The 26,861-nt window shown below is 44.2% G+C and overlaps 1 long non-coding RNA gene across 1 annotated transcript in view; it reads left to right on the plus strand.

Moving 5' to 3' along the window:
* LOC147668965 (uncharacterized) overlaps nucleotides 1-26,441 on the plus strand; it is a 67,366-nt gene extending 40,925 nt beyond the window's left edge. Inside the window, exons 3-4 of the long non-coding RNA XR_015303769.1 lie at nucleotides 15,379-15,435; nucleotides 26,333-26,441. This is a non-coding gene — a long non-coding RNA (uncharacterized LOC147668965). The remainder of the gene's footprint in view (nucleotides 1-15,378; nucleotides 15,436-26,332) is intronic.
* Nucleotides 26,442-26,861: the final 420 nt, after the last annotated feature.

Consider the following 26,861-nt stretch of genomic DNA (forward strand, 5'->3'; position numbering starts at 1 on the left):
GCAATAAAAATCATAATTAGCCCAAGTTGCCCCAAAAGATATGTATTACTGGTCAACTGGAATTTACACCATGACACTGAAGAAGAATTTTACGGCCACATGCATCAAAGTTAGCATTTGTGATTTCTTATTTGCGAAAATTAGGGAATCGCAATTAAGAAATCGCAAATTGCTATGCATCAAAAAATCGCATTTTTATTTGCGATTTCTAAAAATTCCTTAATTGCGATTCACAATTTGCGAATCGCAATTAAGGAATCCCTTCCCATTGATTCCTATGGGCCAAGAGGCCCATAGGAATGAATGGGAAGGCATTCACAAATTGCGATTAGCATTTTGCGAATCGCAATTTGTGAATGCATTTCCAAGGGTGCAGAGGGGGGTCCAAAGGACCCCCCCCCCCCTGCACCTCTGAAATGTAACTTTAAGGGCAAGTTCACACACACATTTCCCAAGGACATGTGTGTGTGTGTGTTTAACATTAAACTTTCAAAAATGCATTTTTGTGTATTTTTGAAAGTTTTCGCAAATTAGCATGAAGGTCAACTTCATGCTAATTTACCCCTTCCTATTTGCGAATTCGCAAATTAAAAATGTTCATGCATTGCATTTAAGAAATCTCAAATTGCGATTTCTTAAATGGAATCGCAATTTTAGAAATCGCAACATGGTTGCGATTCCTAAAATTGCGAAAAGCATGATGCATCCCAAATTTGAGAATTGCATTCGCAAACGGCCGAAAATTGCGATTCGCACCGTTGCGAATGCAATTCTCAATGATGCATGTGGGCATTAGTACTTTAATTCACATTTTTTATTTTCTAGCTTAATTTTCATATATATGTTAAGGCTGTTAGTTTCAACATTAAATACATGAGAAACAAATGCATTCAAACCTTATCAAGCTAAGGGACATACATTGCTATTTGAAGCTTTTAAAAATGAAGGAAACCATCAGTGTATCAATCTGCATTTCTTTTGATAATGTATAGTGGGGGGGAAAGCAGCATCTTTCTGCTCTGGATTCAGGAGTTTAAATGGTGCATTCACTGGCTTAGGCAGGTAGCTGAGTTCTCCTACCTCTGGCATGGATATAGCTTGCGACATTGCAGCCCTTGACATTGGTACAGTCATAGTCACACGCTGTCGCGTTGCAGCCACATGCTTTCTGTTCCGTTCCTATGCAAACAGGTGCACACCGTTTAGTTCCTCTCATACCACACACCTCTATTATCTCAGAGAGAACATGTAGCACGTTCTGGACACTGGCAGCTGTATTTCTTCCATTGGTATACCAGTGGAGAGGGGAAGGCGAGGCACTCTTTTTCATAAATCTGAGATTCATCGGTGAGGCGATAAGCGGCCGGTGCTAAATGATTCCTGCCTAAACGCGTGACTTGTGTCATTTCAATGTTCTTGCAAAATTGGCTAAAACACAATTGAAAACAAGGCCTTGCTTAAATTCAACCAAAGTGAAAACATAAATATATCCCTTTAGACAATGGAGATCCAGTGAAAAAATATTAAGCTTTATTAAGCTACCCTGCACCTTTTCTATTCAGAGTAAATATTACTTGGCGAGCTAATATATGGCTGGTGGTCTGACGCCAGCAGTCACAAGAAGCCTGCCAGGGGTTGCAGCTACGACCCCTGGTGACTTCTAAATGGCATCCATGATAAAAAGGCCACTGGTGCATTAGAACGCATGTGCACACTTTGGACTATCTTTTGTTACAAAGAAAAGCAAAACGAATTCCAAGATGGCCGCCCATGCATGTGCCTGGTGACAAAATATCCAGTTTAACCCTTTCCATGCGGCCGCGATTCCCCTGGTGTGCTGTAAACAGCACGAACAGGGGCGGGCCGTGACGAACCCCAGCCGTCATCAGCACACGAGCACCGCAGTGCATGACGGCTGGGGTTCGTCATCAGCATGGAAGGGGTTAATACAAAAACAGTCCTCATTCCTCATGTAAAATTACAGTATTTTTTTGTTGAAAAGTGTAATTCACATACAAGACCCCCTCTATCAATAGTTCTCCAGTGGTGCATGGTGGAGACATTACCACAGAAGTCATCACAAGGGCTGTTGTCTGTTGATAAGAGGAAGGTGCACCAAGGATGAAGTCAGTCATCAAATTAGTCCAGCAGTTTCCTTTATTGTAGAAACATTCTTAAAAATTGGTCATCAGCCAACGCATTTTGTTCCCTTGAGAGAACTTCATCAGGCCTTAAAGTATATTATGAAAAATAATGCCTTTTCACTTAAATGTTCCTTTAGAGAAAGTAGCCTCTCAGACTTAAACCCACAGTACACAATCTCCTGACGAATCAGGTGGGAGTTTATTTCTCCAATCGCAAACGTTGTAAATATATATATATATATATAAAGAGATCTCCCACAGTCAGGGTCAATAGTATCCCGGTTAGTCTCCTTGATCAGGAAGGTCTGTATATCCCTCAGCTCCAAGTTCGAAAAACAAAACAAATTCTAAGATGGCCGCCCATGCATGTGCCTGGTGACAAAATATTCAGTTTAATACAAAAACCGCCATTATTCCTCATGCAAACGTGTGTAGTGTTTTTTTTTCTTTTTCAAATGCCTAATTTACATACAAGACCCCCTCTACTATATCCATAGTTCTCGAGTAGTGCGTGGTGGAGAGGCTGGAGACGTTTCCACAGAAGACATCACAAGGGCTGCTGTCTTCTCTGCTTGGCAGTACAAAATGCACTCTGAGCATTAAGCGGCATTGTGACGTGTGTACTCCGCCCGTCCTCAGCTGGAGTCGGTCCTTGCCAAGTATCCTGGCCCTCTCTAGCACTCCCAAATGCCCACTCGGCTCACGGTGCGTCTTTCCTCGGGCCACCCACGCCGAATCACCACCGTGCTGTTGTGATCCTAGTGTGAGGAGGGAAGGTGCTTGAGACTGACAAAATAACCCCAGCACCACATGTCGGAGCGCTCAAGGCACTTTCAGAATTACATGATGTCTCTGATAAAGAACTGGTTTACGGGTGGAACGTGTGTTATTCGATGCTATTCTTGTTGACACCTTACGTGAACCGTGCCTTATATCAGGTACGCAAGTGCTCATCACGTGTGTGACTGACGCCAGTTCCTCCTACGTGCTTTCAACTGCCAAGCCCTCCACGCAGCACTCCAGGGAGCACAGTGTGTCTCAACAATGGGCCTCTGTCCGCAGCCACGTGGGCGGTGGAAGCATCCGCCGTGTGACAACAACGCAGATTAACGGAAATATCTTCATAGATAACTAAAGTCCCCGAGGGAGGTGAACAGCTGGGCTTTAATGCAATTGCCTCAGGTTCACAAAGTGTAAAACATGGACAACAGAAATGCGCCGTCTATCGATAGACTTGTGTTTACAAAACATTTACTCGAAGGGTTTCTTTTTTAAATATAGAAAATTAGTTTATATCTTAATGTATGATATTAATTTTAAATACTTTTAAATGTATACATTAAAATGGTGAGCAAAAATGTTCTCTGTACTTTGTGCATCCATAGATTTTAAACCATTGTTTCCACGACAACTTTTGGGACCACCATTTTGTTCGTCCAAATCGGTACTTTTTGCCAGAACCCGCTCGCCTAAATAACTGTTAGAAGTATGGGTCGATTAAATAGAAAATTTCGTCATCAAATGTAAATGTTTGCCAGGAAAGCACTCTTGTATCCACAAAACCTAAGCGAAAAGCACCCGTGGCACATTATCAATGCCTGAGACATAGCACAAGCTTTGCAGCATAGTAGTAACAGTCCACTCGGTGACAGAGTGTTTTTTGCCACCTGTCCACGCCACTGAAAGAAGACAAAATCACAGCATCCCATGCCCTGAGACAGCGAGAGGCAGCTTTTTAGCGATGCACCTTGCAGAACAATTGCTGCTCCGGGACTGCGGCAGAGCCTCGACCCGGAAGCAGAATTCTATCCGAGAGGGCCCGAGTGACACTCGAAAAGGATATGCTCATGGATTGCGGTTTGTTTATTTATTTTGTCAAGAGAAAAAAGAGAAGCGAAGTGGAGAGCCGGGCTTCAGGGACAAAACATGCCTTCCCTAAATCCCAGAGCTCCCTTCACAATCCACATTTGAGCTCCCTTGGGGAACAGATGTGATGTCACCCCTGAAAGACGCCCTTCAGGGGACCTAAAATGCCACCTGGGTTACCAGCAGTGCTTTAAATGGGAAGAAATAAGTGCAGGTACTCATTAAAATGCGCTAGAGGTGTAGTGAGTGGGCGGGGCTAAGGGCAGGACATAATGGTACTTAACGACTTTTATAATTGTTGCAGCACACACCAAAACACATGATAAATGTGGTTATATAAACAAAGCAGGTTAACTCATTACACAAAATGAAAGTGAAATGCAATAATATGTTTACGTTTACTTTTCTTGCAATAGTTGCACCTTCTTAATGCCATACTGTTAATTGCTGTTGTTTAGCACAATACTATATATTTTTGAGCAAGTGAGTAGGAAGAAACTGAAAATACCCCCACTTCGAACCAAAGCTCTTATGGCACCAAGCAAATCATCATGACTCTCCCCAGAAGATATCTCTTGTCTCTTCCATCGATCTATCCATTCATCCTTTCATCCAACCATTTACCTGCTGATGTTCACCATTTACCATTTACATTCTGTTGTCTATTCAGTTTTTCATCCATCATTCAGTTGATTTTCACCATTCCGTCTGTCCACCCTTCATATCCAAACCTATCCATCCCTCCTTAAACCTATCCATTAATCTTTTCACTCATCCATCTCTTTATACATCTTTTCACTCACCCATCAATCCTTTCGCTCATCAATCCATCAACACTTTCACTCCATTATACCATCCGCCCTTTCATTCCATCCACCCTTTCACTCAATTCCTCCTTTCACTCATCCATCATCCACCCTTTCATCCATCTCTACCTTTCATTCATCCATCCAATATTTAACGTATCCACCCATCGTCGGCTCTTATATCCAATCATCCACCCTCTTTCACCCATCCATTCAATCATCCATCCATTCATCTGCACATCCACCCTTGCTCACTCATTCACCCATCCACTCACTCACTCACCAACCCTCCCTACTTCGTTATTTATGAACCTTTGTCGCCGAGCAGACATGTACACACAAAGGGTCACCCATTTTCTTTAAAATACCTCCTGAGAGTGTCTTGATTCTTTCTCTCTCATTTTTTTCTTACAAAAAACAGGCTTACAAATGCAGGCAAACAGACAAACATACGCAGACACACAAAAGATTTTGGTATGTTAAAAGCCATGTTATACTCTTCAGTATGGCTTTTTGCCAGGATTCCTGTGTTTACGCAAATGCAGAGGATAGTGTGAATGTGTTGACAGCACAGGGCCACAATGGACCCCAGAGCTGCCAAGGTTTCAGATTGCTATGTGTGACATTTTCATATTTTCATTGTAATTATGAGTGACATTTCAACGATGTGAGTGACACTTTTTCACTAGCAAAATGAGAGAATCATATAAATATTAAAAAATTACACATTTGAGTCGATCTGCTGTTTCAGTTTGCATGTGTGACATTTTCATAGATTCAGTGGATTTACGAGAGTCAGGCAACAACTAGATGTGTAACACTTAGAGGGGCACATTCTTGCGAGCATAACCATTGTATGAAGTCAATGGAAGTAGACAAATATCAGAAATCGCACTCATTTGAGCAACAAGGAAGTCAAACTCGGCAGCAGGTGCTTTTGAAGCTATTATTTAATTTCAATAAAAATGAGCACCCTCCACCCCAACCTCAGTTTCAGGTGCGGCCAAACCACATATAATAAAGGGATCTCTGTGACAAAAACAGCAACTCACTGAGCTATCCACATACAATACAGTACAATACAATATGCCTTTTTGAAGGCGCATTAACCATCTAGGCTACTTATTGGTCAGAGTCCACTTCTCGACAGCGGCAACAATAATCCCATGAGTTATCTCTGACTTAGCAAGTCTAACTGTGCTGATAAAATAAAGGGTGCTGCTTTGTAGTGTCACTGTCAAGCAGGGATGTTAAACCCTTTGCACTACTAATAAATCAGCAAAACTGCTAGTTTAGACAAAACGTAGCGCATATTCAGCACACACAGACAACTCTATTGTGCCCATTTGCAAGGACCTATGCCGTGCTGGAGCCCTAATCATTTTTGTAACAAACAGTTTAAATGTCAGCAGCTGGAGAATATTAAATGATCTCTTTACTGCTGTCTGAACGATCCACCGAGGAGCTGCTGCATGGCACCGCGGGGATCGCTAGCCTGTCTCTTCTTCAGAGAGTCAGACAGCGAGCCCTGCTGCAGTGTCTCTGCCTCTGCCACCTGCTCCCACTATGAGACTCACGATGGGGTGGTGAGTCTGGGCAGAAGTCGGGTTCTACTGGGCACAGCAATAACAGGAAGAGGTGAGCAGGTGATTGATTCTCAAACACCAGCTTCCTCCTTCAACTCCAGGCAGCAGGGGAATTTCATGGGTGCACTGGGGCCCGGCTGGCAGGCAGGAAATGAAACATCCTGCCACAGTATTGGCATATAAGAAGCAGACCGGCCAATGGAGGCATTTGGCGTTAGGAAGGTAGGCGCCTCAATGCAGAAAACAGATTAGCGCTCCAGGTTCCTCTTCGATCGCATTGTCTGGGCATTAACACTCACATCAAGAGAAAGGACGTGTGAGATTCCGCCACCCTTTTGTCTCCTAACATTTATGTTCAAAGTGTTACCCTGCGCTGACTTACTTTTCACTTGTCACTACCTGAAGTGCGGCGCTTTGAAAATCACACGGCACACTAGCAGGTAAAATGAGTCCCGACCCACCTTTTTCAAGCACAGCATGACGGCGAGCACCAGACATTTTCCAAAATAGCCCTGCTGAATAGCTCAGCTGGGGCTCTGATGGGTGGGAGGGGGCTGCAGAAGCGGCGCCTCGGCTGGCTGTCAGTGACATGTCCCACTCAGGCTCACCAGCACAGCCACGAGCCTACCTTTTTATGAGTACCGGTACTCTCCTTTTGAAGAAGAGAAGTGCCGGTACTCAAAGTGATACATTTAGGAAGTGCCGGTACTCAGTACCGGTGAGTACCGGCCCATTTAAAGCACTGGTTACCAGGCATCATTTTTGCTCAATCAAAAACACGAACCGGAGTGGAGAACCGAACTTCCTCCTGGCACAAGCATGCCTCTCCCTGGCATTCACTCACCATGTGCATTGGACTTACACTGGGGAGGCAGATGGTGAATGTTATGCCCCCCTTCTGCTCCCCTCGGGGTACCTGAAATGTCCTTCAGCACCAGGATCATTTTTGGTCAAGCAAAAAAAAAAAAAAACAGAACCGGAGTTCGTACAATTTGCCTCTGCGAGGAGTCATACTCAGTGCCTCGGGAGCTCTCCTCCCATTTTTACATTCCCTGATTGATGATCTAGTTTGTTTGCCCGGAGCTCCCGACCCTGAAAGGACCATTTCTGGGTCGGAGAGAGAGATGGGTGATCTCATTGGTTGAAACACAGGAGCAGGGAAAGTCTGGTTTCCTTTGGCCCTCTGGTAGAGTTGTCGCCGCCCAATGCCAGGTGGTTCACCCCACCTTTTGCATGGTGGTCCAGGGGTTGGCTTTCTAGTCCGAGACCATGGCCTGCTGCTGTCCCGAGTAGGGATCCACTTGCGAGAGGGAGAGGCACATTTGAAGAAGGAAGAGTTTCTTCTTTGCAGTGACTCGTCTTCCATATTCTCATGTGCCCGGAATGTAGAGCTATTCTTCCCGGGTGGCACCATGCTCCCGCAAAGACGTGAAAGACGTGCTTGTTGACACGGAAGGTGTTGTCTCTCAGGCATCATCCATTGCAAAGAGCACCCGGTTACTGCAGAATCCCTCCGCTGCAGCCCACCCGATGTCCCTGATGCGCGTACCTGTTGTTTCACTGATCCTGGGCGCCAGGATAGGATCTTCGGCTCCACAGATGTAGTTCAGTGTTCATGAAGGTCGCTTCCTTCACACTAGATGGATTAAACAAGATTTGTTTGGATCATCCTTTGTAACACAAGTGTTGACATGTATGGAGGGCAGTTGAGAGGTGATTGTAATAGTTTTCATACTTAAGAAATTTACGATAGAATAATATAATAGCCCCATAGACTCTCGTTCTGACTGGACCACAGATGCTTGTTTCCGGTCCAGGGAAGACATGGCTTGGCAGTTCGGGCTGGACTGTTCCCATGAGGCACAGGGTCAGATTGATTTGCATATGGCCATATCTGAACTGGGGTGGCGGAGTGAGCTAAAGAATGATGATGGATTAAACCCAGATCAGTTGACTGGGGGGGAGTGCTTGCAATGTTCAACACTCCTTCCATCATCCCCTTTGGTTTTGCTTTGTTCGCCCTAAGTTGGCAGGGTTTGCCTAGACGTGGGTCCCTTGCTCACTTTGCCACTGGATTCAAGCTAGCCTGGCTGATGACTGCTGATTAGCCAGAAACCGGTCCCAGGATGCTTGTTTCTGGTCCAGGGAAGACATGGCTTGGCAGTTCGGGCTGGCTGGTCCCGTGAGGCACAGGGTCAGACTGATTTGCATATGGCCATTTCTGAACTGGGTTGGCGGAGTGAGCTAAAGAATGATGATGGATTAAACCCAGATCAGTTGACTGGGGGTGAGTGCTTGCAATGTTCAACACTCCGTCCATCATCCCCTTTGGTTTTGCCTTGGGCCACGATTGCGTCATCTGTGTTTCGGCACCAGGAAATGTCTACGGCCGCAGTTAAAAATTCTGGCGTGCAGGTAGGTTGCAGTATTCTGAGTGGGGGCTATGAGCAGGCCCTTAAAAGTTATTGTATTACTGCGTCCAGTTCCTGCAGTAATTCCTCAATATCTTGCCTTTGAATTTCACTAGTGTTCAGTTGCCAAAATGTTAGGATGGGAAACACCGGGAGTGCAGTTTTCAGACAATTTTTGTAATTCTGATACTGCTAGAAAAACACTTTACCGACCAAATCAGGGTTTACTCGGCCCTTAAAATGAGAGCTATAGTGCTATGCTGTAGTTTGGGTGGTTTGTGAAATTGTGTATTTTTTCTGACACTGTAAGCGTGATGTGTAACTCATGAAAACTGCACGTTTTTACATATGGTACCCGACGAGGGTTAACTATGCAAAAATCAGGATCAATGTAGTGCTTTTCATCATGAGAGTTCCATTTTCTCTATCTGTTCAACCGTAAGTATTGTTACATTACAATTACAACAGTTGACTTTCCAGTTTCTGTCAGATGCACAGTGAAAGTGGCTAGCTCAGTGTATGTGCACACATCCAGTTTCGGGATTTTGCTCAAACCAACTCTAATGCAGGAGAAAGCTTTAAAACTGGTTTAAGTTTTGGGACGGAGAAAGGTCTCATGTATGGTTATGGAAAGTGCACCCCTGATTTGAGCATCATAACAAGCTGTATTTTTTGTTACCCACTATTTCAGAACACACAACAATCATACAAGTGTGTTGAAATAATTTCTGTGTCATAGATTGAGAACCAGAGCAGGTCTGGAGGAGTTTGCCACGTGCAGCCTTCGTTCGTAGCATCACTGTTGCCAGCTTGCCATACTGTAGATGACTGATGAAGTTGACAAGGATACTGTATGTAGTGGCAAGATAGGATTTTTTTCCTGTGCTTGCCTTGGAGAGTGGCCTTCTGGTCTCACCCTTTTTACGTTTGTCTGACAGTCCCCCTCAACTGAGTCTTTCTGATGCTGCATCTTCCAGCAAATCTCTCACCTTATGCATACTCCTTCCAGGGTTCACAATAGTCAGGAATGCTTTTTACAATCAGTGACTTCCCAGTGCCTTCAGGTGGTTTCACATGGTTACAGTCCATGCTCCACTTTTGGACATGACATCTCTGGAATATATTAGGTGCCCATCAGCATGCTGGCATCATTTCTGTTTTTCCATGGCTCATCATCATGGTGCTAAGCCCTTTCTCAGTGTTTCAGCGACTAGGTGAAATATCTTCTCAAATAGACTTCAGGACTTGCAGACACAGTCACATAAAGATGTCCCTTTGGATCCCCATGACTACTGTATGTGGTGTCTGGAGTCGGGACACACCACTAGGGCCTGTGACACTCTTGCACCTCCGTACACGCGAATACCTTCAGAGAGTGAGAGGTAAAGTCATATTTGACAAAGGTATGTAAAGATTCCCAAGTGGACTCCCTCTGCTAGAGATATGTCACCTTCCAGGAAATGCTCTCCTAAGAGATATTTCCACAAGAAGCACAAAAGGAGTCATAGAAGGAGATCCTCTTCTTCCTTACTCAAGTGGTTTTGTTCTCAGGACCGTTTGGAGTCTCAATGAAGTTTGCCAACGCTGGACTCTTCTTCAAAGTCAGACAAACCTCCGGCACTCACAGAGTTAAGACTAGAGGTTCCCGGTCCTTTTGTTGACCCTGTTGTAGAACCAAGAAAAGCCCACCTCAAGGAGGAGTGGGGGCTTGGCGGTGCGGGAATTACCCGAGTCTACTCTTACCCTCCTTATTTAATAAAGTGGACCCGGAAACCTTCGTCTGCAGAGAGACCCACCTTTATTTCAATAGCCCGGGCTATGGAACAGAGTCCCAAGCTAGTCAGAGACAAAACCCAGGAGGCTGCTGCTTTACTCCACAGCGAATTAGCCTTATATACATTTTTATTCCACTCTTTTGGCATTCAGTTCCTTGTTCAATCAGGGCGGTGTTTGTAGTTGATGACCTGATCAAGGCAGTGTTTGTAGTTGATGACCTGATCAAGGCTCGGCATTCAAACCATTCTTCAATCAGCTTGATCAAGACTCGGCATTCAGACCATTGTTCAATCAGCTTGATCAAGGCTCGGTCAGTCAGACCATTGTTCAATCAGCTTCATCAAGGCTTGGTCAGTCAGACCATTGTCCAGATGACCTGATCACGTTGTCAAGGATGTTTACCAAGCAGGAAGCAGAAGATGAAAAACAAGCTTGTTTACACAGGGCGTAGGTGTCTCATGGCTTTCTGGCTTTCTGTTGATGAATTGGTTAATTGCAAAGAACAAAGGGCTTGGGTATGTGATAGTCTTTTTTAGCGTCAGCAGTAATGGAGGCTGTAGGCAGGGTTTTGTCACGAGATGGCAAGAAATGGAGGAATGTAAGGAAATTAATATGACCTAGTAAAAACGTATTTTCTTCAGACCCTTCTTTTGCCATTGAGTGGCAAAACATGTTCTTAGGAAATGTCTATCTGCATTAGGTCACCAATTTCTTGTTGAAGCATTATTCTCACGTTGGTGTCACATGTACTGACCGGGGAACTTTTAAGGGCCAGTGTACACATAGCACAAAGCCTAGGCAAGCACTTGATACACAGGCAGCATGAGATGATGACTGCTGTTCCTAAGGCAAATAAAATGAGGATGCCCCATTCCCATCTGGAAAGGAGGCCCCAAATCCAGCCCATGAGGGACAGGCCGTTTTGTTGTTGATGAATCTCAGAAGAAAGTTTATGCAGACGTTGGATAGCTTGATAGACTGATGGAGCGTTATCAGGTATGTAAATGCAGCAGTTGGAGAAGATTAGTTTACATACACCACCACGGTCAGCAAGGATGATGTCAAGTACCATTCGATGTTGTAGTGTCATCAGGCGGTCCGCTTGAAGCTCTGCGCTGATGTTGCCCAATGCCTCTGCTGTTTCATTAATGGTTGCCTCCACCACTCGGGTAAGGTGTTGTATGTTTCGGCTGTTGACCATAGGACCCAAGAATGGCAGGAAACCTTTGAAGAAGTCCCCGGCCTCCTGTCCTGCAGTGTCATCTGCCTCAATTACTCCCCTAGGCATATGATGATGGAGGTGGGGATTGGTCAAGTGATGTGTCCCAACAGCAGTAAAGGTAGGGGGAAGAAGAAAGGTCAAATAACACACACCTGACCAATTTCCTGAAGCCAGGTATAAGCAGACTAATGCAAGCACAAAGGGTATGGGGTAATAGAGGACCTAGTAAAAACATATTTTCTTCACTGTGCAGGCTGATTCTTTCCGGCTAGTAATAATTGCTCTTTTCAGAACAGCCCCACCATTTCTAAACCACTGCCCATTGGAAAAATCAATTCCTCCTGGTTTGGCGATTCTTGTAGCTCCAACCTTTATTTTTCCCACCTTTGCAACTTCTCAGGCTTTGCCCTAGACACCCAAGGCATGGTCAAGCCTGACTATGGTATTCTCTGTGCTCTATGGTTGGGGTATTCCCCACCATTTCCCAAGCCTGGTTTTGGGCCATACATCTGGGATCTTAAGCTTATGCTGCCAGGAAGGGCTACTTTAGACCTATTTCAAGGGAGAGAGTTGGCCACCTACTTAGGAAGAGTCCTTGAGGTGCCCTTGCACAAACAAGATGCTGCTCAGAAGGAGAAGGCTGTGAAGGAGCTAACTTGGGATGAGCTGAAGATGCTGCTGCATCAGGGAAGGACTTGCATCGACCTGCGATGGTGAAACCAAGGGATCCCAAAGTGACACCACGGTGTCAGCAGAACCTATTTCCCTGTGGATAAATGAAACTGTGGAACTCTTGTCCTGTGAGTTCTGTTCCCAAAAAGCCATGCTGGAATAAGGAAAACTGACTGCAGTCTATGGTTCCTCTGAAAGAGAACTAGAAGTGTTGGAGAAGAATCACATTGACTAACAGGGTTGCTCCATGACTCTCCGATATCACCTGGAGTGGGCATCTAGCTACCTTGGCTGGTTGGTTTTGCGTTTGGGTACAAGCTTAAGCGTCTCTACCAGAATGAGCCTTACTGAAGGAAAGTAATATATTCAATAGGGTACATGCAAGGTTACACTTGCATAATAAAACAGTGCGCAAGACTATAGTATTACTATGATCTAAGTACAGGATATGCAATATTTCATTGGACTCCTTTTTCCATCATTTTTTAAAGGTTCATCTTCACATTTGTGGATGTAATTTTGTCTTGAAATTTTTTAAAACTCTGAGCTGTTGTCGATAGACAAATTTGACCATTCCTTAAACATCTTGCATTTAGTATCTATTTGCAGTGGTCTTCTGAAAGGAGCTACTTGCCTTGCTCTTCAGAAGTTTGTGTTTCATTTCAGAGCAACCATCTGTCAAGGTACCACTGGTATGCTTTGCATTAGCACGAGGGAGAAAAGTTTGGCTCCTATTGATAAATCTCTGGACTCTGCCTACCAAGTTTATGCTTTATACCTTAAGTGGAAGACGACGGGGTTGCCATCATCCTTGAGAACTATGGAAGTACACCAAATCTATCGGGCAAAGGGTATGAAGACAGAAAGGCACTGTGTGACCTGACCAATGACAGCTGGAGTAACAGTGGCAAGGACTTTCTTGTCTTAGAGAACGGCCCTGTGCTTTTTTAATGTAGTATGTTGGTTGGCTTGTTACCTCTGTGCAGTTTTGTGAGACAGTGCAGGTGGTGGTCCCTCCAGTATGTGTTAGTTTCCGGACAGCTAAGCAGCTTCTTGGAACTAGAACTGACATATTGTAATCAGTAGCTGGATCCTTAGGTTCTTCTTTACCAAAGTCCTCCATGGTATCCTTCTTGTGGTCTTCTGGAGGACGTCCAGGCTAACTTACTAGACCTGGCTTGATGTTTTCTGTTTATTTGATACAATAGCTGAGTTGGTAATGGAGATTTACAGGCAGGGGCATTTTCCTTTTCACCATTGCCTGTGGGCTCCTCTTGAGGGTTTGCTGTGTAGGAGGCAGATGTTATCAGGTTTTTGTTTAGGGTGTAGGCCATACCGAATATGTTATTCTCTTGTGCAGTTACGTAGCTATCACTCTTTCCCTTATTTTGATGAAGAGACTAATATTTTGAAAAATCTTTAGGGAAGCTTCTTTGTCCTCTATTTTTTGGCCTAAACTTTCATATCACCACTCTTTGTTAACTGGACGACTATGTGGTTTATTTGGGATTGGTATCTCATGTCCTAATTGGCACCCAAGTAGACTGATTCTTCATGTTTTGAAGTAACTAGGACCTGGAGGAGTAATGTTTACTGGTCAACTCGGCCTCTGAAAGATACTAGGCTGTTGTTTGCCTCTTGTGAAGTGTCTGCGACATTCTTGAGCTATCCTCGTTTGACCTTGTTATCACTTCTCCTGGCCTAGGTGGACAGAGACTGTGCCTATGTTATGTTATCCTGATTTATTGAGCGCACAGCTGCCCCAGCCTACAGTCTACTACATAATTCATTTTGCACTGTCTGCATATAAGTTTGTTCTGCCAGCTGCCTACACATCCTCTAGTGACATTCGCTTGCAACAGGTCATGTTGTCTGTGTGGGCTGTCTGCTGGTGCCGTGCTGTATTTCATTGTTTTGGGTGTACGTGCCAGTGTATTGAGGCTTAACTAGGATGCCTCTTTATTTAGTTTCTAATGTTGCATTGGGTTGCTACTTCTGTTATCTCAGCTTCTGCTTTACTTCTAAGAGGTCACCATCATAAGGAGTGTGGTTTTTCATGTTATGCCCACGTGCTTGTTCAGGTCCTGCCACGTGTGATAGTTGTGATCATTTGTTCAATACTGTTGCTATTACTTTGGTTTTTGCCCACCTCTGTTGGCCATTGCTTTGGTATTGATTGAAGAGGTGAGGAAACTGCAGGTAGAAGTTTCCAACTTATTGCCTTTCTTTATGATCTTTTTGGTGGATACTCAATCTGCCTGTAGATTTCTCAACAATCCTCCCACTCAGTTCTGAGGAGTAATTATAAACATTTGTTAATATGATGTTTTTTTAGTCCTGGACTGCTCATTTGTGTTGAATTAGTCAGACTTGTCACCCCGTCTAAGGGCATTTGGGAAAGGAAAGAAAAAATTATGGCTCTGCAAGTTCGTGTCCTGGGGGGCGCAGCAGTAGAGTCTGAGAACTGGTGACACCTGTCAGTGTGTGCACGTTATTGCATATTTTTTATGACCAGTCTGACATCTGGGGGGAGAGTGAAGAGAGGTGGAGGGGAATCTATAGGTAGAGTATCAACCAGAAAGATTGTTACTGAAGGTAAGTAATTTTTTGTGGAAATTATTTGATGTTTATCAGCACAATAGCTAAAATCCTTGCTTGTCAGGTTTAGATACATTCATACCGGGTCTCTTGGGAGCAGTGGCAGCCAATACCCATACCAGGGCTGTGATGCATTTTATTGTGTCTCTGGAACTGAACACGTTAGAACAACCAATTATGGGCCTTTCCGGAAAATTTAGGGTGGATTTGATTGTGATATCTGCATTTTGATTCATGGCTTATTTATCGTTTTGTCTGCTCATGAGAGATATAACATCATATAATTTTCTTTTACAGTTTGTGGTGATTACAGTATGCTTGAAAGCAGGACTTGAGACATCCTATTGGACTTTGGTATGAACTTATTATTTCTTGTTTTATTCATTAAGGCAAACTTAAAATGTTGTAAAAATATATATTTGGCTTTACTTAAATGAATGGGGATTCTGGTTGTTGCATGAGATTGGGTAAGGGGAGTGCCTTCACACTTTCCTTGAACTAAGTGAACAACACTTGTGTCCTCTTTGCCCACAGCCTTAACATGATTGCCCAACTGGTCTCCACTGTTGGCGTATTAAGGGTTGATAGGTCAGGACATTTGGGGCCCGATGTAGGTAATTCCGATTTACCTTCTCTTAAATACCGAATCATACCGATTCGGTATTTAAGAGTAGCTAAATTGGAAGGAGGCCGATGTAGGTAATTTTAATTTAACAATAACCGATTCTGTAAGATTCGGTAAATACAGAATCGGTATTTCCCATTGATTCCTATGGGCCTTGAAGCCCATAGGAATCAATGGGAAATACCGAATCCTGCAAGGGGGAACGGGGTGTCACTTTGACACCCTGTAGCACCCCAATTCCAGGCTTGTGTGCCATGTGGCACACATACATGCCCTAAGGGCATGTCTGTATGTCGCATGGCGCAGGTGTACATGCACAGATGTGCATGTACACCTGAATTCGGTATTTTACCACCCAATAGGATTGGGAGGTAAATACCGACTCCTAAAGGGCCTGTGGCACTCTTTGAAGTGCCAGCTACATCTGGAATTACCGATTCGGTAAATATACATATTCGGTAAAATTCGGGCCCCCTACATCTCAAAAACCAATTACCGGTCGGTAACGGCCGAAATCGGCCGTTACCGACCGGTAATTGGCGACCTACATCTGGCCCTTGATGTCTTAATATTTTACTGTAAACTGATACCATCTAAATCGGGAGACTGAGTTAAATCTCAAATTAAGAAATGAAATAAAATATGCGATTTATTATTTTGCATCTCTAAAGATTTGGAATACCCAATATGTGGCCCACACATACAAATGGAAAAAATATAATATTCTCCACATAATAAGCAACCTCTGCTAAACAGGCAATTATTTTCGTGATTACTTTCAGAATGTTACCTTGCAAAAAAAACAAGATCCGAATTTGAAATCAATACTCCTTCCATAAATTCCTCATCTTGATCCCTTCCTAGTCCTAAAGCTCGATCAATATCACCAGGTGATGCTGTAAAGGCGTCAGCTGCAGGACCAGGAGACATCAACTTTAAGTAATGAACAGGCCTACTAGGGCACCACACAGTGACATGACTTAATACTTTACTCATAGATGCTACGCCTATTTATGCATTTTTTGTAATTTCATAGCGTCGATCCTCTAAAGCTTTATGGGGGTATATGCCCAGCTCAAACTGCAAACCGGAGATATTCAGTACAGGCTTCCATTTGTCATAGCCCTGTTGACTCAGTCCCAAGCATGATGAAACATCTTTATCTCATGCATGCTTACTTATACAAAAGCAATAAGACAATTGGAGCAAAAATTCATAATGCCCACACATAATGATTTGTCCTAGTCAAAACCTTAATCCAAATCTTCGATGAGGAGTCACACTACTAGAGCTCCTCACCACAAGCGACATCAACACAAGAAGCATAAATCAGCATTAATCCTCTCACCACAGTAAACAAAGGAAGCAAGGTTTGCACCAGCCATTGGATTCTTCCTCCTCATAGCTTGGCCTCTGATCTGTTTAATTCCTAGCTTCATCCTTTTGAGGTTACTCTGGCAACATTCCTGAACTTATGGAGGGAGTGATTAACACCAGTGCCATTGGCTCCAGTGACATTGATATGAGGTAGAGGCGGTGGACCGTTTTTGTTCATGTTGCATGAGGCACATGATCTTACAGACTACTTAAAAGAGAATAGTGAGTTACCTTTTAAAGGGGAACAAGGAAAGTCAATTGCCAGATTTGCAGTTCTTTTTAGTCCGCCTCTTCTACCCTCCGGTTTCCAAATGTCTACGCACCTGGGCAAGATGAGGATAATAGTGGTGTAGGAAATCATTACAGTATGAGTTAAGCTAAGCAGTTTGAACCAGTTTTATTTGAGCCTGTTGCACATGATTAGCTCCTGAATGCCTCGCTTCATCAGATTTAATGATGTCTCTGCCTGAGCGTTTACCGGACTATAGAACTTTCCAAGTAATCTGTGTTAAAGAATCTAGGCAGAAATTTTGCAAACATGTAGAGGTAATACCATGAGGCAGTCTTATGGATGTCCTCGTAGAAAATACACTGTTGCAGCACTCCGCATTCTAAAATCGCAATTGTGCTATCTGTTGGACATTTGTTAACTATTTTATATATATTCATATATATATATATATATATATATATATATATATATATATATTACGGGTAAAAAACTAAGGTTAAAGTAATGTTATAGTTAGGTGAAACGTTCATTAACAACAACGTTTTAAACTCTAAAAACTACTGTAATTCACCAGTTATAGTTATCTCAAGAAACTATAACTTGTGTCCTCAGGTAACTATAGCTCCCACCCCTGCCATGCACAGTTCTCTCATCAATCATTTCGCTGCAAATGTCACAGTGATATTATCAATGAAGTCATAGAAGATGTCATGATTTATGTAATATTTGGGGTATTTACCGGTACATGCTGAGGGCGCGAGTTATAGTTACTTTAGGGCACAAGTTGTAGTTACTTGAAATAACTATACCTGTAACTGGTGAATTTTTGTGCTTATTAGAGTTTAGAACATTACATTGTTACTGTAGAAAGCTGCCTCTGTATATACTATACCAAAATGAGATATAGTGTGCACAGAGTCCAGTGGAACCCCAAAGGTAGGCAGAGATAAAAGTAGATAGCACCATACTCTCTACTTGTGGTAGTGTGGGTGAGCAGTAAGGCTTTATCATAGGGTAGTGTTAAGCATTTGTTGTACACACTTAATTAGCAAATCATGTCACACACTCAAAGACTGAACTCAGACCAATTTTGTTTTTATAAAAATATTCTTAAGTTATTTTATTTCTATAACCAAGCCTGGCTTATGTAAGTGAAATAAATGCTTTGCAAAATCTTATGCAGTGTTTACAGTAGAATGCAGGTTCAAATGCAGTTTGATTGAAATACAGGTAAGTCAAAATATCGAAATTATTGTACAGATTACTTTTCAGTTACTTTTTAGATGATTTTTTTAAGCTACTTTTTCCACTCCGTGTGATATGCCTAGATATCACACTGGGACATTTCCTAGAGAAAAGGTAAGTAAAAACAGTTGTAGTTTTTCAGAGTTCAATAAAAATCAACTCTACGCAAATTTTTTCGTAGTCAATGTATTCCTTTAGAGAGAAATTAAGTGATCGATTACCAGGTGAGTACTCGGTCTTTGGGGTTGAGTTTCTGGGATTAGAACAAGGGTTGCCCTATGGTCAAGAATGCACTCACTCTCAAAACATCTTCAGCGGTACTAGGGCGGCCGGGTGCAGAGGGTTGGGGCCCAATGTTATCCAAAGGGGAACAGGCGGCATCCGGTTGGTGGCTGCTTACGAGCAGGCCAAAGGGTTGTGGGCGCAAAGCTCCTGGTGTTAGACTCAAGGCAAAAGGGGATCCGAGTTAGCACCCAAAGTACACCCACAGTAGCGCAGAGACGGCTGGGTGCAGGGTGCTGTTTTTGGCATTGGGTGCCCTATTGGTTTCAATGGGGATTCTCCGGTTTCAACAAAGACTGAAGTCTCGGGGACGAATATCTTCTGGAGGTGACCACCGGTTGGAGCGGTAAGTTGGGATGCCTTGGGATGCTAGGACACCGTCAGTTGAGCCCCCCAAGGCCTTGGGACTTCGGGTGCATGGGTGTCTTTAGGCGTTGGGTTTTCTTACCAGCTCTGGTCTTACCAGCTCCGGTCACGATCGGGGGGATCCTCCAGAAAGAGGCTGCAGGCTTCGCAGGGAGATTCGAGGCAGGTCAGAGATCACCAGATCTCAGGTCATGATCTCCGGGTAGACCTCCTCGTGGTGGTGGGCCACTCGAACTCGGGCCATGGGTGACGGGTGCAGGCGGGAGCCAGAGTCTGTGGTTGAACATATCCGGTGTTCAGGGGAGACAGTCATTTCTGTGGAAGGCAGTGCAGGTCCTTGGGGTTCTTGAGGTTGCTGGCTGCAGGACACACTGGGATTTCGCTTCTGCAGATTGGAGGTGGGGACAGGCTGGTAGGGCTGGGGCCAAGTCAGTGGGCATCCTCCTCTTCTTCGTTTCCGCACGGCTCTTTGTCCTTCTTCTTTTCTTCTTGTTCGGTTCTTGTCTGAGGAGGCAAGGTTCGGGGTGGCCCCTAAATGCTAAATTTATGGGCGTTACAGGTAGGTAAAGGTTGGGAACAATGGGTCCCCTCCTTGGGGTGAGTACACCCCCTATTAAGCCAGCCTCCAGTGGGAGGGGTGAATAGGCCTAACTCTGGTTGGATCTGCAAGATAACGGGCACTAAGAGTTGTGCTTCACCTCGCCTCCCCCTCCTGAGGGGTGGGGTTGGCAAAGGTGGGCACACCTCCCTTCCTCACTTGGTTTTCTTGCCAATTCTCAGTCCCACTGTGGGGGTCAGAACTGATGGGGGCTAGTGGCTGGAAGCAGCAATGCGCCTGGGGAAGCTCACAAAGGCAGCAAGCCTTTGAAGCCTCCCCTTCGTGGACACTGCCCATCCTGAGGAGGAGGCTTGGCACGTCGTCCCAGGATGTGCATTGTTTGGGACCCCTGAGAGCAGCAGGCTCGCGACCTAGGGGTCCAGAAACATGTCTGGTGGTGGCAGCTCAGCTCCCACTGGAAACTAGTGTTAGGTTGTTTTTCAGGGGGAACACCTAATAAGGCCCTCTGTGTGCATTTTCCATTAAATCCCACCCTGGCATCTGTGGGTTTAATGTGCTGAGAAGCTTGATACCAAACATCTCAGTTTTCAGTAAAGCCATTGTGGTACTGTGGAGTTCGTAATGACAAACTCCCAGCACCATATACTCTTAATGGCATTACTGCATTTTCAATTCTAAGAATTGACTTGGACACTGTAGCAGTACAGGGCTCATGCACCTGTACCATCACCACTGATATAGTGCACCCAACTAAAGGGGTGGCTGATCTATGCCAGTGCAGTGGGTTAGAGTCATGGCACACAGGGATGTGTTTAATCCTGGGTTAGGGAGCACTCCGTTCAACGTATTTTTCCTAAATTTTTCAAAATGGTGCTGCGGTTACAGGGTTTGTCAGTCCCTTGGTAAGAAAGGCTTGTTTATGTTGGGTATGCTGGCCCAACGAACCGTGCACTATCCACTTGGTGCTATGCACCTAAACTTATTTCATTTTTTCAACAAATAATAAACCTTATATGTTCTCAGTTACTTGTATTTATTTTGAATTCTTTTATCTCTTTTACTCATGTGTATATTACCACATAGTGTTGCATTTCAACAACTTATATTTTGTTCACAGTCACAATAACAATAACATTACATTTCATGTTATGCTTTACAATGCCATATGTTATACATTTTTTGAAAGTGCCCAATGCATTTCGGCACTACCAAGGTGCCTTCATCAGGGGCGAGCCTGTAAAAAATAAACAAAATAACCATGTAATTGCAAATATTGGTTGCCCATGGGTGTTGTTCTGTGTGTACTTTGAATGTTGTCATACCTGTGTGCGTTGTGCTCAATTCTCAAACCTGTGTGGAAAAATGTACTATTTTAAACCTACTGCCAAGCAATTTCCATACAATTAATCCATGATATATGGATCAAGTCAAGGTTCCAAAGATTAGCTTACCACAAATGTTGTGCGTTCAAAGCTCTCTAAACGACAAACAAGAAACATGTTCAGTGACCTTCTCACTGCTACAAAGCAACTGCGTATATCTCAAACTGCCCCTGTGTATTAATCAGCATACCTGTTTTTCCAGCACTGTGACGTTCTGCAAGACATAATAACAAACCACATATCCAGTATTATAGCTACGAACTAATTGATTGCTAGTTATGTCTCATCATCTTTCGCTTTCCGCTCCCGCATACCTGTTAAATCCGACTGTTCTGCGTTCACTGTAGGAAGTAAACAAACAGATCCACTATCAGTGTCAAAACTAACTATGAAAGGCTAAATCACAACTATGTCTCTAGCGGTATGGCCGAGGTCCGTTCTTACCTAATTTCCAAAACATCCACTCTGTTTCGAAATGACCTGCTATTCTTTCCGAGAAAGTATCAGCCGCTACCGGCGTTACCGCGTCTCCTATCAATTCTCCCGCGAGTCTCCTGAATATATTCAGTGAAATCAATCATAGAGCAGCATTGAGACAAACCATAGGGGTATTAGACATGATGAATTATAATTAATGTTGTAAATTATAATCAAGAAATGCGATTACAATACAACTGCACCTGTTAAGCATTTTTTTGTGAAGTTGAATACATTGATTTACGCATATGTTGTCATACCTTATAACACACAGGGTTTAATGATATTCGTTGACTATGACCAAAAATTCCTGTACTACAATACATAAATCGTGGTGTGAACACATTGACTCGACACTACATATATCAGCCACAAACAGGTTTTGAGCACGAAACGTAGTTTAAGTGAACAGAGTTATAGAACAAGATACCCATTGAAAGATGGCGTCCGTACATCGTTGGTTTGTAGCTTCGTAGTCCGTTGTTTGTGTTAGTAACCCCAGGAGACTCGCGGGAGAATTGATACGAGACGCGGTAACACCGGTAGCGGCTGATACTTTCTCGGAAAGAATAGCAGGTCATTTCGAAACGGAGTGGATGTTTTGGAAATTAGATAAGAACGGACCTCGGCAATACCGCTAGAGACATAGTTGTGATTTAGCCTTTTATAGTTAGTTTTGACACTGATAGTGGATCTGTTTGTTTACTTCCTACAGTGAACGCAGAACAGTCGGATTTAACAGGTATGCGGGAGCAGAAAGCGAAAGATGATGAGACATAACTAGCAGTCAATTAGTTCGTAGCTATAATACTGGATATGTGGTTTGTTATTATGTCTTGCAGAGCATCACAGTGCTGGAAAAACAGGTATGCCGATTAATACACAGGGGCAGTTTGAGATATACGCAGTTGCTTTGTAGCAGTGAGAAGGTCACTGAACATGTTTCTTGTTTGTCGTTTAGGGAGCTTTGAACGCACAATATTTGTGGTAAGCTAATCTTTGGAACCTTGACTTGATCCATATATCATGGATTAATTGTATGGAAATTGCTTGGCAGTAGGTTTAAAATAGTACATTTTTCCACACAGGTTTGAGAATTGAGCACAACGCACACAGGTATGACAACATTCAAAGTACACACAGAACAACACCCATGGGCAACCAATATTTGCAATTACATGGTTATTTTGTTTATTTTTTACAGGCTCGCCCCTGATGAAGGCACCTTGGTAGTGCCGAAATGCATTGGGCACTTTCAAAAAATGTATAACATATGGCATTGTAAAGCATAACATGAAATGTAATGTTATTGTTATTGTGACTGAGAACAAAATATAAGTTGTTGAAATGCAACACTATGTGGTAATATACACATGAGTAAAAGAGATAAAAGAATTCAAAATAAATACAAGTAACTGAGAACATATAAGGTTTATTATTTGTTGAAAAAATGAAATAAGTTTAGGTGCATAGCACCAAGTGGATAGTGCACGGTTCGTTGGGCCAGCATACCCAACATATACAAGCCTTACACAGGGATGTGTGCCATGTCGACTCTTTTACTTTGTTCTGCACCAAAACACACAGCCTGCAAAGGCAGTGGTACCATTTACAAGGGACTGACCTGTGGCCAAAGAGTGGCAATTGGATTTTGTTTGCAATGCAGTTTAGGGAAAGAACATAGGCCCTGGGTACCTGTTTAGCAGGAACCCATGACACACTCAGCCACAGCACATCAGCAGTTCAGCAACAAGTGGGGCAATCATGCACTTTCTTACAGTTACTGAACATTTCACCTAATTATAACGCTACTTTAACCTCTGTTTTATTCAGTGAAATCAAGTTTTTTTTTTATCGTACAGTAATATTTAATTACCATATGTAAACCTAACGCCCCTCAGCACACAGCCTTTGGCTGTGCGCGGCAGGGGTTTGGCTGCAGGACTTGGCCTGTGGCCAGGCCCCGAAACTAACCCCACGCATGGAGCCAACCCCACACTGTGCAGGGCCTTCAGTTCTGTATGGCAGGGGGTTGGGCACAGGGCCTGGCAGCAGCCAACCCCACAATGCGTACAGCCTTCGGCCATGCCCTGTGGGGGGCGGACCACAAGGCCTGTAGTCAAACCCCTGAAAGGCAGCCAACCCTACACGGCGCAGGCAGGGCCATTGCCATGCACGGTGTGGGATTAGGCTCAGGACCTGGTCCTGGGAGCCCCATCCTACAGGGCTTTTATTTTTTTTAAGGGGAGGGGTGCGTGGCGCCCTCCCAGATCCTATTACGGCCTTATTAGGGCCTGAAAATCCGTTCCCTGGAGACACTACTTAAAACAATGGGGATGGGGCTGCCTGGTCCCCATCCCGAGTCCTATTAGGTCCTGAGGACCCCATCCCCCAGGGCTGTTTTTTGTACCATAGAGTAGGGGAGGGGACCGCTTGTTCTTCCTCCTTGAGCCTTGTTAGGCCCTGAGGACCTCAATCCCACAGCCGTTTTTTTTAACTAAAAGAGAGGTGGGCCATATAGCCTTCCTCCTTGAGCCTTGTTAGGATTTGGGATCCCATCCTTCAGGGCCATTTATTTTAATAAAAGGGGAGGAGTGGGCACATGGCTCCCTCCCTGAACCTTGTTAGGCCCTAGGAACCCATCCCCAGGGGCCACTACTAACGGTTAAGAGAAGGGGGTCACATGGTTGCCTTCCCTGAACCATTATCGTCCCCGGTGGCCCTATGCCCCAGGGCTCACACTTCTTATGGTTGGATGCCCTTGTGCCCACCCTTAGGAAGAATCCTTGAGGACAGCCACTGGAGCCCCAATGGCCCCAGCCGGCTCCCCGCAGGCAGCAGGAGCCAGTATTGCTCCCGCCCAGAGGGAGCCACTTCTATTGCTACTTCCTCCATGCGAGAGCAATTTTTTGATCTGTTTCAAACAGATCGAACGTCTGCTCCCAACCCGACAAGCATTTTCACCCCCACACCACCACCACTGGGAGCAGACTTTGTTTTTGCTGCTGTGTGTCGGGAATTTTGAAAATGCTCCCATGGAGCAAGAGTACACACAGATTTCCCTGTCCACGCTGGTAATGGCTGTGAAACCGCTATGTTCCGGGGGTGGACTTCCCACGACATAGCTTGTGAACTGGTCCCGGGGGATGGGGTTCCAGGGCAATGAAAGGCTATGGGAGGTAGGCCATGCAGTACCCCTCCCTTTTAATAAGTTTCCCTGCCCCTGGGGATGGGGTCTCCAAAGTCTTTAGAGGCTTTAGGAGGCGGTCCCCCTCCCCTTAAAAAATATGCCGGCCCCCCAGGGATGGGCCTCGGGCCGCAAGTGGCCCGATGCCCATCGGTTGCTTCCCCCTTCCACTCAAAAAGACATCGGGACCCATAGCATGGGGTTTACGGGGCCAAAATGACTCAGGGAGTGGGGGCCACATACCCCCTACCCCTGAAAAGACCTTGGCCCCAGGAGATGGGGTCCCTGGTGATGAAATTGGCCTGGGGAGGTGGTCGGCGTACCCCCTCCCCTAAATAATATATTGGACCCCGGACCGAAATTTGCCTGAAGAGGGGAGCCATGCACATCCCCCTCCCCCAAAAAGAAACCCCTCATCTCCCCCCAACCCCCTCCCCACCTCTCCCGGGACATGGCCACCCAGTGTTTTTAAAGAACGCAGGAATGCAATGGTGTTATTTTATGTCATTAGTTGGGTCATAAATTATGTCATGGAACATGTCATAAGTGATGCAATATGTGAGGTCATAAGCAGTGCATAGTGGAAGTTCAAGTTATTGTTGGCGCTGCTAACTATAAATGGTGAACTTCTGCGTTTTTCTTTATTTCAGTGTTGTCAGTGGCAAATTCACCTAACTATAACATTACTTTAAACTTTGTTTTTTCAGTGAATTTCTAAGATTTCGTGTTTTAGTGTTTTCAGTGAATTTCCAGGTTTTTTAACTCAAAGTAATACTTAGATGCCATTCGTAAATGTAACCCTGCCACCCCTAGGTTGCAGACAGTCAATAAAACTCTGTGCAGGGCCTTTGGCCTTACACAGTGAGGAATAGCTATAGGGCCTAGCCCCAGGGACCCCCTATCCTAAAGGGACGTTTTAAAAAAAAATTTATTAAAAAGAAAGGGTAGCTGCACCATGCCACTCCAGTTTGGACCCAGACATATGAAATCATTCTTGACCCTTCTCCCCATGGGAACAGTCCAACCCGAACTGTCAGGCCAGGTCCTCCCTGGACCGGCAACAAGCATCATCGGACCTGTTTTGGGGTATCAGCCCTGAACAGCCAGGCTAGTCTGGTGGAGAGTGGGGGTTCCAACATGCCCACTGCTTACACCTACCTACAGGCAAGCCAACCAACCAAGTTCGCTATAAAATACCAAAGCAAATAAAAACGAGCGTAGTGTACTCCTCTGATGGCTTCAGAGTAGGGTGGTAAATGCATAAAACAGCTTCCCTCAATTCGTGACGGAAAAAAATGAAAGAAATGATTTTGCAGAGAGAGAAATAAAGAGACCGTGATATGACTAGACGGGGAGGGGGAAGCTGGAGATTCTTTGAGTCTGTACATGAAGAACTAGATACATTTGATTTGAATACACTTGTTCACATTTGATAAAATCCAACCTAATTGTTTACCTTTCTATGTGTAGTCATATCTTAAAAATTAATAACTTTCATTTGCACATTTTTTTTCAACAGTTCAGCCATATAGCTATATGGGGCAGCATTGTATTGTGGATAGTGTTTTTCGGCTTCTACTCTACTTTGTGGCCTGCTATTCCCTTGGCACCTGATATGTCTGGAGAGGTAGGTCGTTTATTGCAATTATGGAACTAACCTGAAGTGCACCTGTTGATTAATTACTTATGGTCTAATGCGGAATATTGTCAAAATAATTAAAAGTGCCTTTTACATGCATCAATGGAAATAAACGTGTTTTCCGATTTGTGTTCTGCAATTGGGTTTGATGCAACTTCTGATTGTTTTGCTTTACTTTGCTGTCTGAGTTCATGCTGTCTACTTGCTTGATTAAGTTGGTTATCTCCACCACACTTTAGACAGGCTACATTAGGTATTTCCAGCTGGTGCCGTCAACACACTCATCATATAAGCAGTACTGATCATCTAATCAAAATTCCTATCGTAATGCATTTCCCAGTCCGGGAAAACATGTACTGTGCATTACATTCCTCATTATTAACCACGGAATCCTCAAAAGCCAAATTGG

The sequence above is a fragment of the Lissotriton vulgaris genome, unplaced genomic scaffold (genome assembly GCF_964263255.1).
Source record: "Lissotriton vulgaris unplaced genomic scaffold, aLisVul1.2 SCAFFOLD_3764, whole genome shotgun sequence".
In the NCBI taxonomy this organism is placed as follows: domain Eukaryota; kingdom Metazoa; phylum Chordata; class Amphibia; order Caudata; family Salamandridae; genus Lissotriton; species Lissotriton vulgaris.